General features: G+C 43.2%; 1 non-coding gene across 1 annotated transcript; it reads right to left on the bottom strand.

Moving 5' to 3' along the window:
* Nucleotides 1-14,478: 14,478 nt before the first annotated feature.
* On the bottom strand, nt 14,479-14,549 carry TRNAG-GCC (transfer RNA glycine (anticodon GCC)). Its single transcript has one exon. It is a non-coding gene; the product is annotated as a tRNA-Gly (tRNA).
* Nucleotides 14,550-16,310: the final 1,761 nt, after the last annotated feature.

Here is a 16,310-nt window from a genome sequence, read left to right as displayed (position 1 = left end):
GTGATCAGGTCTAACTCTTACCTACGCAGTGCAAAAGTCACCGTCACAAGTCCGGGTCTGCCTTTTTAAATACCAAGCTTTATTTTTACAAGTATAATTTTCTTTGTATTACTTTTTTTTTTATTAAATGTGTCACGACATATCGATATTATTTGCCCGATTTTCTCCTTTCAGTCTCATTTTTTTCTTTTGTTCATTTTTTTTCCATGTTCTTCCTTTAAAATGTTCGTCTCTTATTCATTTCCACTTTCCCTCATCCTTGATTCCCTTTTCTTCTTCTTCTTCTTCTTCTTTTTCTTCTTCTCTCTCTCTCTCTCTCTCTCTCTCTCTCTCTCTCTCTCTCGTACGTAGGGAGTGTTACACAAGTATATTACGCATGAATTGGTGAAGTTCTTTGGATTTATTTGTGTATGTACAGCACCTGTATGTTTTGTGAATGCGCGCGTGCGCACGCGTGTGCATATAATGTGTCTGCCTACGCGTATGCTTGAGGGTGTCCTTGTGCATGCCTGTGTGTGTGTGTGTGTGTGTGTGTGTGTGTGTGTGTGTGTGTGTGTGTGTGTGTGTGTGTGTGTGTGTGTGTGTGAGTGTTTACAAATGTGTGTTATTTTGTACGTGTGATTATGTAATAACGTGTATAGTTGTGTGCATGAATTCGTGTATGTATGTTTACATATATATGTAGGAGTGGAAAACGGGAGTGTATGGATAAACGTATCCATACAGATGCATTTATTTATTTCTATCGGCGTGCGTATGTCTGTATGTATGAATGTATTTATGTATGTATGGAGTACATCCGGATATATATATGTGGAAGAAAATGTTACTGTCTGGGTGACTGTCTGTTTATCCTCTGTAGAAATCGAGAAGAATACATAAACTACTCTCTACACAGTTCTAAGAGATGTAACTTTTTACGACGAATTTTAATGTGTGTATTACTGTTGCTAAACTGGCGCCCACGATGGCCAATATCTGAACTACCTTTTTTTTTTTTTTAACAACAGAACAGAGGAAGGAAAAACAAATTTTAAAAAAAATCCATACACCAGATTCCTGGGTCCTCCATTCATAAAAAATCTGCAACAGTTGGACTTGCACAGCTGAAGGCTAAAGTGTGAGAGGAAACAACTCTGGGGAAGCAAGTACCAAAGAGATGCAGTGCCGGGAATAAACGATCAGAATAATCACGCCGACAAGGTGGAAGCATGGTTATTTACTTCTACAACTACATTATTGGGAATAGGAGGGTGTGTGTGGTGGGTGGGTGGGCGGAGCTGAATGGATGGGTGGGTGTAGAGGGTTAGGGTTGAGTGGATCGGTGGGTACAGGGTGGGTGGGATGGTGGGTGAGGTGGAGCAAGGTGGGTGGGATGGTGGGTGAGGTGGAGCAAGGTGGGTGGGCAGGGTTAGGCGGACGTGGAGGGGCGGCGTGAGTGGGAGGGACTGGTGGGTGAGTGCTGATGAGTGGGTGGGTAGGGTAGACGGGAACGTAGGTGGGTGGGTGGATGGGCAGGGTAGATGGGTAGGTGGGTGGGCGGGATGAGTGGGAAGGGTTGGTGGGTGGGTGGGTAGTGGGAAAACAGGTCCACAGTAGGAGTAGGTCTATGGGGAACATATCCCTCTGGAAATGGGGCCAAGGAGGAACATGGGATCAACTGGTACAACTGGGCCCCGGGTGTCTTCTCCCACAGGGGGAGTGGCCATCCAGGGTCCCAGGCAATGCCGGTACGGAAGATTATAGGGTTTTACCCGGGTAACGCAGGGTATCCCTTCCAGTATAGTATATTTCCGTATATATTTATGTATGTGTATATGAATATATGTATGTAACAATATGTGCATGCATACCAAGGTGTACGAGTGATAGTGCATAATTACATGAGTGTGGGTGTGTGCTGAGAAACTGATCACATGACTATGCTTGTAGCCTATACATCAGTCCTTACAACAGAATACCGAGTGCGCCATGAATTGTTCAGACAAGCCATCAATACACCTTTAAAAAAAAAAGTAATAAGAAGCAGTGCCAAGGAACAGCAAACCCGTCCCCGGCAGTCAGTTTAGTGTTGACGTATAAACACAACAGGATACGTAGTCAAAGATGTCACTTATCAAATCTGGCGTAAACTGAGTCAAAATTGACAATTTTATGCCCGTTTGAAATATTAGGCCCGATCCACCTGACACTGACCCCCACCCCCTACCGCTGACCGGGGGGTGGCCCTCCCTGATGTAAGGAGGCATGTTATAGGATGTAGATTTGAAAGATGCACATTTAGGTTTCGGTTTCATGTCGATATGACGAATTTGAAAGGAGTTCTGGCGGGGAAAAAAAAAAAAATACATTTTTGGGGTCTACAGACAGGGCTTTGGCCCAGTTTGGCCCAAAATTCAATCAGGTGATCAGGTCATAGGCCATCATCCCCGTAATTTTAGTCAAAATCGCACCACAGGAGTTCGCGTAAAGTTAACACACAGATAGACAGACAAACGGACACACCGAGTGAAAATACCCGTCCCCGAGCCCCTCCGGGATGGGAACTGGTAATAACCAACCCATATTATCCGTTTCGATGTGCAGGGGCCCAAGGCTAGGCTACTATAGTTCTGGACATTTAAAGGCGGATGAACTGCTTACTTCCCCTGGTGGCACTGGATGATCGATATGTTTCGTCACCTTTTCTTTCCTTGTGTGTGTGTGTGTGTGTGTGTGTGTGTGTGTGTGTGTGTGTGTGTGTGTGTGTGTGTGTGTGTGTGTGTGTGTGAGAGAGAGAGAGAGAGAGAGAGAGAGAGAGAGAGAGAGAGAGAGAGCTGTATGTTTACGCATTTGTGTGTGTATGCGTGCGTGTTTGTGTGTGTATGTTTGTGTCCGTAGATATGTGTATGCGGAAAATGGACAGAATTTAAGGAAGTCATGAATATTAACAGAGAAGGGACATGAATATATCAGGAGGCAAAGGTGCTGAACTAAAGAAAAGGAAGGCTTAGAATTACTGCCTATCGACTGCACGAAGCTCATTATGGAAGACAAGTTTTATTAAGCCACAATTCTCCCTCAAATACGACACGCAACAACTGATTTAACAACTTGGTCCCCAGCTGACCTGCAGGGTGAACAGGGACTTAAGGAAAAAACGCGGTATGGTACTGACCACGTATGAGAGACGGAAGGAAGGAAGGAAGGAAGGGAGGGAGGGAGGAAAGAAGGAAGGAAGGAAGGAAGGAAGGAAGGGAGGGAGGGAGGGAGGAAGGAAGGAAAGAAGGAAGGAAGAAAGGGAGGGAGGGAGGGAGGAAAGAAGGAAGGAAGGAGGGAAAGAAGGAAGGAAGGAAAGAAAGAAGGAAGGAAGGAAGGAAAGAGGGAAGGAAGGAAGGAAGGAAAGAAGGAAGGAAGGAAGGAAGAGGACACGCCACAGAGACAAGTGTTATATCATCCTGTGACCATTGCACTATAACTGTTTCACCTTAACTGGGCCCAAATCTCTGTCCTTTTGCAGCTTATTTCACGCACCTCACTGGTTGAAAAAGACAATGCTACTTCTCTAGATCGTTCCCACAGCACTTCTTCGTGATTAATACCATACTCTAGTGTTAATCTACTGTTACAATTCGGCACCGAAGGTGAAGAGGTGGCAATTTTCGGCCAAGTTAAAAGAGTGTAGTTGCAATTCCATGAACATTATCCCATACGGCATACGCAATGTCAGTTTGCTAAAATGGATTACTAGATGCCCAAAGGTCATTTAGGTGGATAACCACAGCTGCTTGAAGATATGAGAAGGACAAATTCTACGACCTTCACTTCCTTTCTTGCTGACCCACGTATATCAACGAACAGGTTTAAAAATAAGGAGCCCTGGTTACCCACAGTTTGTTGAATTATATGTTTACGTTCTTCGCTAAGACAAAATACTCACTTGAAAGCATGCGCAAGTAAAAATAAGAGTTATTCCTTCCTTCCCAGTTGCCCATACACCATCCACTCACTCGATGTGGTGTTGCCTTTGGGCTGCTACACTAACAAGCAGCTTCTTGTAACCCAAACAGGTTGGGTGGTATTCATATACCAGTCTGACTCACGACAGCTTAGTGGGCTAGGCGTTGCAGTCAGATGGGGTCAGAAGAGTTTACATTTGAGGAATGGGGTTTACTGCTTACACAATGCTACTCAGTGGTTAGCAAGGCCGGTCACCCTCATCTTAAATGTTGGAAATAAGTAGTGTAGCCCCGGTTCTCTGTGCTCCTTATGAGGCAAGAATGGGTTGACATAAAGTGCTGTTCAGGTGAGCGATACGAGAAATTAAAAAATGCTTTCCCCGTATGACTTATTTCCCTGCATAGGGGCATCAAAACCTTACTTTCGTCTCGGCTTTGGAACGAATCTTGGCATGTCAGGATGTTTTGTTATGATAATTGTCTTCCAGTGGTAAAGTACCATACGTTTTTCCCTAAAAAGCCATATAGGCTATAGCCGAAAAATGCTAAAAACATTTCCGCTTGGCAAAAACAGAGCACCAAATTTTTTTTTTTTTTTTTCCGCTCAGTTATTAGGTCAGTAATGGCATTTCGTACGTTTTTGAAAGTCATGAAAATTACCTCCCGGTGGCAAGTCATTTTCCCCAAAAGAACCAAATGTAGCAGAAAAAGGCGAAAAGTTGCAACCTTGCTCACTGGGACATGCTCCACACGTGTGCTGTGGACGCGTATTTCTTAATACAGAACCATGGGTAAAGTACTGTATTACACAATATATTGAGCACTACACCAGAGTATATGTCTAATAATTAAACGTTTCGTTGCAATGATGGCTGTTAACACTGTCCAGCAGATATCCTGTGGACGGCAAACAGGAGAGAGTACCGAGGTGGTGAGTAAAACACAGTTATCCAAAAGTGTCAGTTTGCCATTAGCTAAAGCCACGATCTGGTTTCATGATTAGAACTATCACTATTTTACTTATTTTTCTGTCACCGTCCCGTAGCTATCACCTTTTTGTTTTTTTTTTTCGTGTAAATTTCACAATACATTACCATTATCATTCAGTAATGACTGGTTCTATCTGTGCGGTAAACTACAAAGCAATGAGTAAGGGCCTACTCATAATAATGCCGAAGTCGGTTGTCCGGTCGTGTAGGTCAGAGTAAAAGTATGAACAAAACACTTCGTTTCATTGGGTCATGTTCTGGACATTTCATTTTTCAGTGACAGGCATGAAGCAGGCGATAGTGAGAAATGTTTTGCCAAGAATGTGACCCGGTATTTTTATTTTCACCCCGGCGTACCCGTATTTTTTTTCTTTTTTCTTCCGGTACACTTAGTCAAATCAGTGATATTGGCAGAGTCAGAGCGAGTGCAGCGAGCAATGACTGGGCAACGTCACGCCTTTGCTCGGGAATAGATAAGATAATTCAGCTAATCAAACCATAAAATCATCAGAACAGCCGTGTTTTGACATTAAACCAACCCATACCTAACCAATTTCGGTCTAACCTAACGTTAACTTGGCATGTCTTCTTTTGCCTGGGGGGATGAGGAGGGTACAACGTTGCCGAGTCTTTTCTCGAGGCACTCGATCCGACGTTGACAACGAGACAGAATGACCAAAGTATACTAGAGGGGGGGGAAAAAAAAAAGCGTCCTGTACACCCTCACACAATTTACGTCACAATGTCCGAGTCTGACTTCGGTGTGACGAGGCCTTAATTTTGTTAGAAAGAATCGACGGCTCAGCTCATAACAATTGTTCTAGTTCACGCCATCCTTGACTCCCTGCTTGTTCGGCGTCTCTCTCAGGCATTGTTATGAGCCAATTTTAAATTTTAAAAAATCCTAATAATAGAAATATTCATAAGACTAGTCATCGCTTGCCTTTGTATTACCCCCAAATTATTTACACACACACACACACACACATATATATATATATATATATATAGATATAGATATAGATATAGATAGATAGATAGATAGATAGATAGATAGTAGCAGCCGTGGCTCAGTGGGTTAGAGCGCTCCGCTCTGACCGAAGGGTCGGAGGATCGAATCTACCCAAGGGTCATTGGTAGACATCAGGAAGGGCATCCGGTCATAAAATGCTACACGCTCCAGTTCAAAAGTCCTCTACCCAGAGGCAACGCCTTAGCCCTTCGGGGATACCTGGCGTAAAACCAAATTATTATTATTTATATATATATATATATATATATATATATATATATATATATATATTGTTCATGCACAAAATATGTAAACACACCTCTCAATTTCTTTGCAGGAAAACATTTTCTACAGGAAGGTAAGTACAGTATATTGTAACAATGAGGTGGTGTGTTGGGAGCACGCTGCCACCTCACCCAGATTGACGAACCATTTTATGGTCACCGCCAATAATTTTAGGTGGGTGTAGAGATAACGCCATGGTTCTTACTTATACAGGATCCTAGCTAACTGACAGTACAAATAAGTCACTACAGCAGTTACCTATTATATTACACTTATATTATCTTAATTTTGTTAATTATATTCACTATGATTCCACAGTGAAGCATTTCGTGGCTGCATGAGTAAAGAATATATTATATACTAATCTTACACACAATTAGGGTCTGGGAAGCTATGAATCCGGCCCTGTTTCGCTGAACTATGAGCAAAGTCCTGTTCACCCAATAGTGCAATTGGGGACCTGGATGTAAACTATCTATCTATCTATTGCCAGACGCCTCAATCCCGTTTGGGGTGGCCACAAATAAATCGCCTCCACGTCACCCCGTCCCCCGCCATTTCACTGCCCTGCTCCCAACTCGCACCCCCTTCTCTCATATACCTCTCCACCCCATCCCTCCATCTCATCCTCGGCCTCCCCATCCATCTTCCCCCTCCACCTCATTCACATACACTCTCTTCGTCAGTCTTTCACCCTCCATCCTCTCCACATGGCCAAACCACCTCAGTGTGTTCCTCATAACGCTTCCTATCACATCCACATCCACACCACAACGCTCCTTTATATCCTCATTCGTCAGCCTGTCTCTCCATGTGACTCCACAGGCTCCTCTTAAATAACTCATTTCCACTGCTCTCACTCTTGACTTGTGTCCTTCCAACAACGTCCAAGCTTCACTTCCATACGTTAGAGTTGGTATCACAATACTGTCATGTAGTAACTTTTTCACTTCCATGCTCACTTCCCTGATTCTTATCACTGCTTTCAAGGAACCAGCAACCTTCCTTCCCTGCTGTACCCTTTCAAGCACTTCACCCTCCAAACCTCCATCCTTACTCATCACACTACCCAAGTACTTAAACGTACTCACATTTTCCAATTCCTCACCATCCAACCTCGCTGTACATTCACTGACTTCACCTCTCTCAAAGACCATCACTTTACTCTTCCTTACATTCACCTTTAGATTCCGTTTCTTACACACTCTCCCAAACTCATCCACCAAGCCTTGCAGCTCCCCTTCGTCTTCACCCAACAACACAGTATCATCTGCAAACAACAGTACAGGGAGTTTCCAAAAACTATCCTCTCTCACCAGGGCCACTTCAACATCCACTATCCTACCTTGTACCTATTTTATTTCCCCATCCATGTACAGATTGAACAACCATGGAGACATGACACATCCCTGTTTCAACCCAACCTTCAAAGAGAAAAATTCACTTAGTTCACCATCCACACGCACTGCAGCCTTAGCACCATCATACATACTCTTCACAGCATTCAACAACTTCCCATCTACTCCATATATTCTTAATACTTTCCATAATCCTTGTCTATCCACCCTGTCATATGCTTTCTCCAAATTCATGAAAGCCGCATACAACTTCTTTCCCTTCTCTAGAAACTTTTCCACTAAAGATCCAAGGATGAATATCTGAACTACACAACCTCTTCCCTTCCTAAAGCCTCCCTGTTCTTCTCCAACTAATTCCTCTGTTCTTTCTCTAACTCTGTCAATAAGTATCCTACCAAACACTTTTCCTATTATACTAAGAAGACAAATGCCCCTATGATTACCACACACTTCTTTTTCCCCTTTTCCTTTGTACAAGGGAATAATTATATCTGACTTCCAATCCTCCGGGACTCTACCTTCCTCCCAGGCCAATCTGCACATCTTCCACATCCATTCTACTACTATCTCTCCCCCATGCTTCAGCATTTCACCACACACTCCATCAATTCCTGGGGCTTTCCCAAATTTAACTTTCTTCATAGCTTCTACAACTTCTATCCTACTGATTTCTTCCTGTCTTCTCACCTCCCTCCTTCTCCCAGCCATTCCCCAGCCACTTATACTCGCATTACTTTCATCCTGTATGTTCAACAATTCCTTAAAGTGTTCTCTTCATCTGCACACTTTTTCTCCCTCTCCACTAGTAATCTACCATTTTTATCTTTCACTTCCCTGCTAACCTCACTTCCACCCTGTCTTACTCTCTTCACTTCCAGAACATTTTCTTACAGTCCCTCCACTTTACACTCAAATTCCTTCCAAATTCCTCATCCACTCTCTTCTTACTCTCTCTTACTAATCTTTCCACCTCTCTCTTTCTTTCTACATATAACTCTCTCTTCCGCCTCTCAACTTCTTCCACGCCCCTATTTCTCATCCATTCATTGAATGCTTTCTTCTTTGGTGCCACAGCCTGTCTCACCTCTTCAGTCCACCACGCTGTTCCTTGCACCCCCCCTCCGTCTTCGACTGTCAAATAGTTATCGTATCATTATATCGAATGCCTGAAGGGTGGTGGAGTGACTATTGTTGACTGGTTAGTAAGATTATTGAATGTGTGCTTTGAGAAAGGTATGGTGCCAATTGACTGGGCAAGTGCTTGTGTGGTCCCGTTGTATAAAGGCAAGGGTGATAAGTATGAATGTACTAGCTTTAGGGGTATAAGTCTGTTGAGTGTTGTAGGTAAAGTGTATGGTAGAGTGTTAATTATGAGAGTTAGAGAGGGTACAGAGGGAGTGATTGGTGATGAGCAGTGTGGCTTTAGGAGAGGGAGGGGATGCGTTGATCAGGTGTTTGCTGTGAGACAAGTGTGTGAAAAGTATTTAGCGAAAGGCAAGGATGTGTTTTGGGCATTTATGGATTTAGAGAAAGCGTATGATAGAATTGATAGGGAGGCTTTGTGGACTGTTTTAAGATTGTATGGACTTGATGGTAGGTTACTAAAAGGGGTGAAAAGTTTTTATGTAAATAGTAGAGCGTGTGTAAGAGTGGGAAATGCTGTGAGTGATTGGTTTCCCGTGAGAGTGGGGCTGCGACAGGGATGTGTGATGTCGCCTTGGTTGTTTAATATTTACATGGATGGTGTTGTAAGGGAGGTGAATGCAAGAGTTTTAGGTGGTCTGAGTCTGGTAAATGTTGATGGAGGAGAGTGGAATCTGAAGCAGCTGCTGTTTGCAGATGATACTGCACTGGTGACTGATTCAGAGGAGAGATTGAGACAGTTGGTAGAGGAGTTTGGAAGGGTGTGTGAAAGGAGGAAATTGAAAGTAAATGAGAATAAGAGTAAAGTGATGAACTGTACGAGGTTGATAGATGGTAGGGGATGAATATAGTTTTGAATGGTGAGTTGCTTGAGGAGGTAGATTGTTTTAAATATCTAGGGTCACATGTTGCTGTGGATGGAAGAATAGATGCAGAAGTGAAGTTTAGAATAAATGAAGTAGGAAAGGTGCTGGGAGGAATGAAAAAAGTGTTTAAATGTCGTTCGCTTAGAATGGATGTAAAGAGAAGGCTGTATGAGGGTGTTGTGGTACCGACTGCATTATATGGGGCTGAAACATGGAATATGGGTGTAGCAGAGAGGAAAAGTTTGAATGTAATGGAGATGAGATGTCTGAGGAGTATGTGTGGAGTGACGCGTATGGATCGAGTGCGAAATGATGAAGTGCGAAGGAGAACTGGAGTTGTTCGAGAGATGGCTGGTAGAGTTGAGCAGAGGGTGTTGCAATGGTTTGGGCATATGGAGAGAATGGATAATGAGCGATTGGTGAAAAAGATAACTAGATCTGATGTGAGAGGTGTAAGACTGAGAGGAAGACCACGAATAGGATGGATGGACAGTGTGAAGAGAGCGCTGGATGCGAGAGGGATGTCTGTTGAGCAGGGAAGAGTGGCTGTGCGTGACAGAAATAAATGGAGAGAAATTTTGAATGAATAAGTGATGACGCAGCCCTGAGGGGATATTCTCCCGCATTTGGTCTGATCAGCTAGCCAGGTCAGGTGCGGGTAAGGGGATGGGTCTGTTATGATGTGGCAGGGGTAAACCAGTTCTGCTCTCAGGCCCTGCTGTGGATGTCACTGATTGCATTGCGCAGTTGACCCTTGTGCGGTGTGATGCGGTGAGGATCTGTCCGTTCTCCCCTTTGGGGCTAAGATGCGAATGAATGTGTTTGAATGGATGAGTAAATGGAGAGTGAGTCGTCCTGTCTCGGCTACCTCCCTTTCCTTGGGGAAAGCAGCCTAGGTATATAGATAGATGATAGATCATTATTGACTCTCGTGTGGTCAACAGGTAGTATTCCTGAGCTTTCTTCGTGGGCAAAGTGTAAGGAATGAGGGCAAATCCGGGCAGCCACGCTTGTCTATATTCCTTTTACTCTACCTTGGCCTAAACTTGCCAGCCCTCCATCTTCACTGCTAAGTTGTAGCAATAAATTAATGCTAAAATATAATGCCAGTCACGAAAAGGTGCTATGGACAGGGCGTAGAACGGTGACACTGTTCTTTTCTGCCACTAATCTACGTGAGAAAGGCGACAAAAGGACGAAAATGTAGGCGAAGTTAAAGGTACGGTACCCGATACAGTCAGAGGAACAACTACCTTCCCAGTTCCGTCTGAAGATATTTTACAGCCGTCGAAAATCACTGAAAACCCTATCTCTACTGGTGCGTGTTTCATAGGGTTCGACTTTTCCGCTATGTATTCGTCAAACTTTGGGAAGATACGTGTGTCTCTGTACATGTGCTTTATAAATTCCTGTCAAAGATTAAGGGCTTGCTTACATGTTCGCCCACTCGGTTTTCATGATATAGCCCCAACTTCTTAATTCATCAGTTGAACAGTAGTATCAGTCTTTTAATTATGCAACTGGTCAACGCTACAACATTATTTTCAGTCTGTCTTCCAACTGCCAACGACCTCCAGTCTTTTAAATACCCCCAGCGACCTACAGTCTTTAAATACCCCAACGACCTCCAGTCTTTTAAATACCCCAACGACCTCCAGTCTTCTAAATACCCCAACGACCTCCAGTCTTTTAAATACCCCAACGACCTCCAGTCTTTTAAATATCCCAACGACCTCCAGTCTTTTAAATACCCCAACGATCTCCAGTCTTTTAAATACCCCAACGATCTCCAGTCTTTTAAATACCCCAACGACCTCCAGTCTTTTAAATACCCCAACGATCTCCAGTCTTTTAAATACCCCAACGATCTCCAGTCTTTTAAATACCCCAACGATCTCCAGTCTTTTAAATACCCCAACGATCTCCAGTCTTTTAAATACCCCAAAGATCTCCAGTCTTTTAAATACCCCAAAGATCTCCAGTCTTTTAAATACCCAGAGTCCACTCGTGACAAAATGAATATATCTTTATGTGGCTTTATTTATTTTTTTATATTTTTAAGCTTTCTTTAACGCATTCACTCCCATGATTTTAATTATGTTCTTGCTATATTCAAGCATGTTTTTTTTTAGCTTATGATGGCCTTAGCGAAGTGGAGGGTTAGGAGCAGCCTTCTGAAACTCTTTTAGTACGATACATCTTTCCCAAGTTGAATAAAATCGTCCGTCAGCAGCAAAAAAAAAAAAAAAAGTTCCTAGGCTGAAGGGATAAAGTTTAAAAAAGGAAAAACCTGAAAGAGCAGAATTTTGATGTTCACCAGTGTTCACAAGAGGGAAAAATACCAGATAAAAAAAAAAAAAAAAAAAGAGGTGTCGAGTCTGTTTCTCAAGCTGAAAAAAATCGTCTGTCGTCAGCAATGAAAAAAAAAATCGTTCCTGGACTGAAGGGATAGTTAAAAAAAGGAAAAACTTGAAAGAGCTGAATTTTTATGCTCACCAGTGTTCACCAGTGGGAAAAATACCGGATGACAAAAAAGAAAAAAAGAAGTGGGAAAAATACCGAATGAAAAAAAAAAAAAGAGGTGTCGAGTTTGTTTCTCAGCCACACAATTGGTACCTCTTATTTTTGGTCACCCAGTACTCTGACTACCCAATGCTGAGGCGGGATTCACACACGTGTTTACAATCAGTTCCCTGTCATAACTTGTACTGGGTTTTGTAATAAGGGTTGAAGACACGGGAAGATTCTCCATTCTCCTTATTATTTTCCCAGAAGACACATGTAACCTACGATAATTTAATCTCTCTCTCTCTCTCTCTCTCTCTCTCTCTCTCTCTCTCTCTCTACGAGGAACAAGGGACATAACAATTCTGCTCTCTCCTTTCCTTGTCCTTACTGCAAAATATAAATCATAGTTATTGGGTACTGAATAAACCGTAAGTAAATCTGGGCCCTGTTTAATATGATATGATTGTCCTAGAGGCTTGACAGTCGTGTTTGTAAAGGATTCTGTTTTTAGGTTAAACAAGTCTTCACAGTTCAACTTCTATTACAAATCATTTTGTTTTTTTAATAATGCTGTCACTTTAGTATTTGCTCTGATTTGATCGTGAAATTTATGGTAGTTGTAAGCGTGACGGCAGAGGAATACACAAGTCATCTTATATATACCTTAAGCTTAGAATACTTTATAATTGCGGGTCCTATACTGCTTTACGTAATATCCCTGTAATACAATAGAACATGAATGATACAACAGGCTCCCTCTCCACCTGCCACTGTACGCTGTCATACCCTGGCCCGTAAAGCAGGTAAATCTCTGGCATTAGTGGACATTACTGGTGTTATAAAGAGGACTGCCCGGGTGAACATTGCCACTGCAGGTAGACAGAGAGGAAGGGTAGGAAAAAGGATGAAAGAGAATGGAAAGGACGAAAGGTGAGGGAGAAAGAGAAGGAGGGCAGGTGAAGGAAGGGTGGTGAGGGACATTTGTGTGTTGATTTTAGTGTGCCGTGCACTGGTCGTCTGGGAGAATTGTACACATATATGGAAATGCTGTTTACTGAGAAAACACTTTACTCCTTTTACTTTAATCAGGCCTAAAATATTCATCCTTTTCTTCGATACCCAGCTGTAACAAGAAATTAGCACTAGATTATGATACTAGTCACAAAGAAGTGCCGTAAGACCATCGTAAGACTGTCTTTTCTACTAGTGAGCTATATGAAATAAACTACAAAGGGACGAAAATCTTGGCCAAGTTAGGTTGAAAATGTTAAAATATAGACCCCAGCTGACCCTCTTTAGGCATGAGTAGAAGCAGAACATGCAGCAAGATGAGGGGGAGAGATAGGGAAGGGGCGGTGGGGAAGGGAGAAGGGCGGGTAGGAAAAGAGGGAAGATATGGGGTTAAATGTTGGAAGAGTAGAGGGGAGACAAGTGGAGGAAGAAAGCTGGAGGATGTGAAGGTCCAGGTCGGTTCAAAACTGTCGTATCTTACCAATAAACTACATCTGTATATGAGGGTGTAGTTCTACCACGAGGGACATTACTTACTCTTGTGATGGATTCTCTCTCCTCGTGAGTGTCGATGCTCCCGAGACCTAATTCAATAAACACCTTTGCCAACTTCTGTGATATACAAGTCTCTACGGCAGTTAATTATTATGAGTCGTTTGGTTTTGTCATCTTTCATCGTTACTATCCATTTTAGTTTGGTGTGAAGTATTTTGTAGTTCTGAGTGAAGAATAAGCTGTAAACAGAGTCTTGTGATAACTATCACAGCGTTCTCTTTCATCTAATGACTTAATATTGCGTCCTCCAAACGTTTTTGTTAAGTTTCTCAGGGACTTTCTGAACAAGCCTTTTTGTTGCTGTTGTTGTTGTTGTTGCACTAGGTTCATCTGAACGTGACTCAGCGAACTATGGCCTTGCAGTCCACCTTCCTCCTCTCGGGCGATAGGGAGGGAGATGAGGAATGTATACAGTGTATTAAAGGGTGCGGGGCCACCCGGTTAAACTGGTGACGCGGCATGAAGCCGTACCTCTCCAGCAGCAGATACAACTTTAGTTAAGCCCTTCACCGTTGCACTTAGACGGAATTAATGAACAAATTCATCTTAGTGAGATCGTGATAACAAGAAGAGACTACCTTCATAGACCTGCGGCGAAAGCTTTGCAGCCATGCAAAAGCTGACATATCAAATCAACCCAAAATTTCAAGCTGAGCAACTTCGTATTACAAAAGAAAATCGCTCAGAGCTCTCCAAGAGTAGATATTCGAACTTTCCTAGGAGAGAGAGAGAGATCCCCCAGGTGTGCCAGTTATAGATCTGATTGTTTCGCTGCAGGTAAAAAAATGAAGGGATTAGTTAAAAAACAGCACTTGCATCGGCCGGGAATCGAACCCGGGCCTCCCGCGTGGCAGGCGAGAATTCTACCACTGAACCACCGATGCTAATACTTACAGCGAGGGAGTGAGAAGCTAAACCAAGAGGAATGTGTGAGTCGGGTGGGGAAGGTGGGAGGGAGGAAGAGGGGTGTGGAGGGAGGGGGAGCGCATGGACGGGGCGAGGCAGGCTGGGGGGAGGGGGCGAGGCAGGCTGGGGGGAGGGGGGGAGGACGACAGGAGGGAGAGAGGTTCGTGGAGTGCTGTTGCTGTCTGTGTCTGGTTCAATTCACTGAAATTACGATACGTTTATAGTAACGTATTTGGTGGGCAAGCATGGTGAGGGGAATAGGGAGTTCATTGCCGCTGATGACAGACGTTTTCGTTTTTGGAGAAGTAACTGGACTTGATATAACCAATCATAAATAATAACATTCACGCCAAATATAGGCAACGTCGAAACCGTATTTATTCTGGCTGATGTAATCCTCGTAAGTGTAGTTCTCACGGCAGTTAACATGAAGCCAATTAAAGGCACGGCTTGTAGGTGGTTTGGGCCGTACAGCACATAACAGCATTACGGCTGCCTCAACCTTAGCTCCACGTGAAACTGCTGCTGTTGCTCCTATATATTAAAAGGAAAAGGAAAAAAGATATAAATAACTATAAACCCATAACTTGCTTTGTAAGTCATAATTTCATTGTGATCTTGGTCTTGTATTGTTATGACAGTATATCGGATTAACAGTATGAATTATTGTAGTTCATCATTTCTGTCAGTGCCAGACCAACGTTTACCATTAATTTCCAACACAGGTACTTCCATCCATTCATTTAGGCTAAATCAGTCGTGTTCAGACTCATTCATAACAACGAAGGTCCATTCCAGCCTACATAAAGCAATTCTGGTTCAAGAAGGCTAGGCTAGAGAACATCAACCAACCAGGGCCATTCAGGATCAGTGATTTGATTCTTTCAGCTTCATCGGTGCCACTTCATGTCCAGTCAGAGCACAACATTCATTTCACCCTCGTCAGGTCAAATCAGGTCAGCTTACGTTAATTCAAGTTTAACTAGAGCCATTAAAATCCAGTCAGGTGCTTTCAAACCAACTGAATCACTGAAGTCATTCACATCGATTCAGAGTTAGTCAGGTCAGTTTACATCCATTCCAGATCATTCAGATCCATCGTCAGTTGCGACCAGTTAGTACCATTTAGGTCGATTCACGTCATTCACATCCACTCAGGCTCGGTTAGGTCAGTCTGGCTCCATGAGGAACTCTCAGGGCAATCCACGTCCAGTTAAATCCACCTTAGGCCATTCAGATCATACTGATTCATTCAAACTCATCAAGGCTCAGCCAGGTCTGTTCAGGTCCAATTAAGGCCAGTCAGGTCCATCACTGCCATTTTAGGTCTACTCCGGCACGATTAGACCAACTCAAATCATTAATATAATACAGGCTATTGACAGCCGTTTAGGCCAAACCATGCCAACTCAGAGCCATCAAGGACCACTCTGGCAGAATTAGGTCATTTCAGGTCCTGTTATGTTCATTCCTGTCAGTCACACCCATTCAGGCTGTCAGGCCAGTTCAGGACCATTCATATCTTGTTAGGTCCTCCACGGCCTTCACAACCATTCGGACCCATCACATCAATTCAGGCCCAGCCACATGCATTCAGAATCAGCCTACATCCTTGCTGGTCATATCGGCTCATTTCAACAATGTTCACACACAGGTAGATCTATTGACAAGTCTCACAGGCAGTTTATAACCTTTTCGATCACTTCATGTCGAGTCAATAAAAATCGACGCAGGCCATA

The sequence above is a fragment of the Coenobita brevimanus genome, chromosome 94 (assembly GCF_032717465.1).
Source record: "Coenobita brevimanus isolate Jiangsu-jjx chromosome 94, ASM3271746v2, whole genome shotgun sequence".
NCBI lineage: Eukaryota > Metazoa > Arthropoda > Malacostraca > Decapoda > Coenobitidae > Coenobita > Coenobita brevimanus.
The sequence above is the reverse complement of the archived record's forward strand: the minus strand, read 5'-3'. Positions and strand labels throughout refer to the sequence as shown.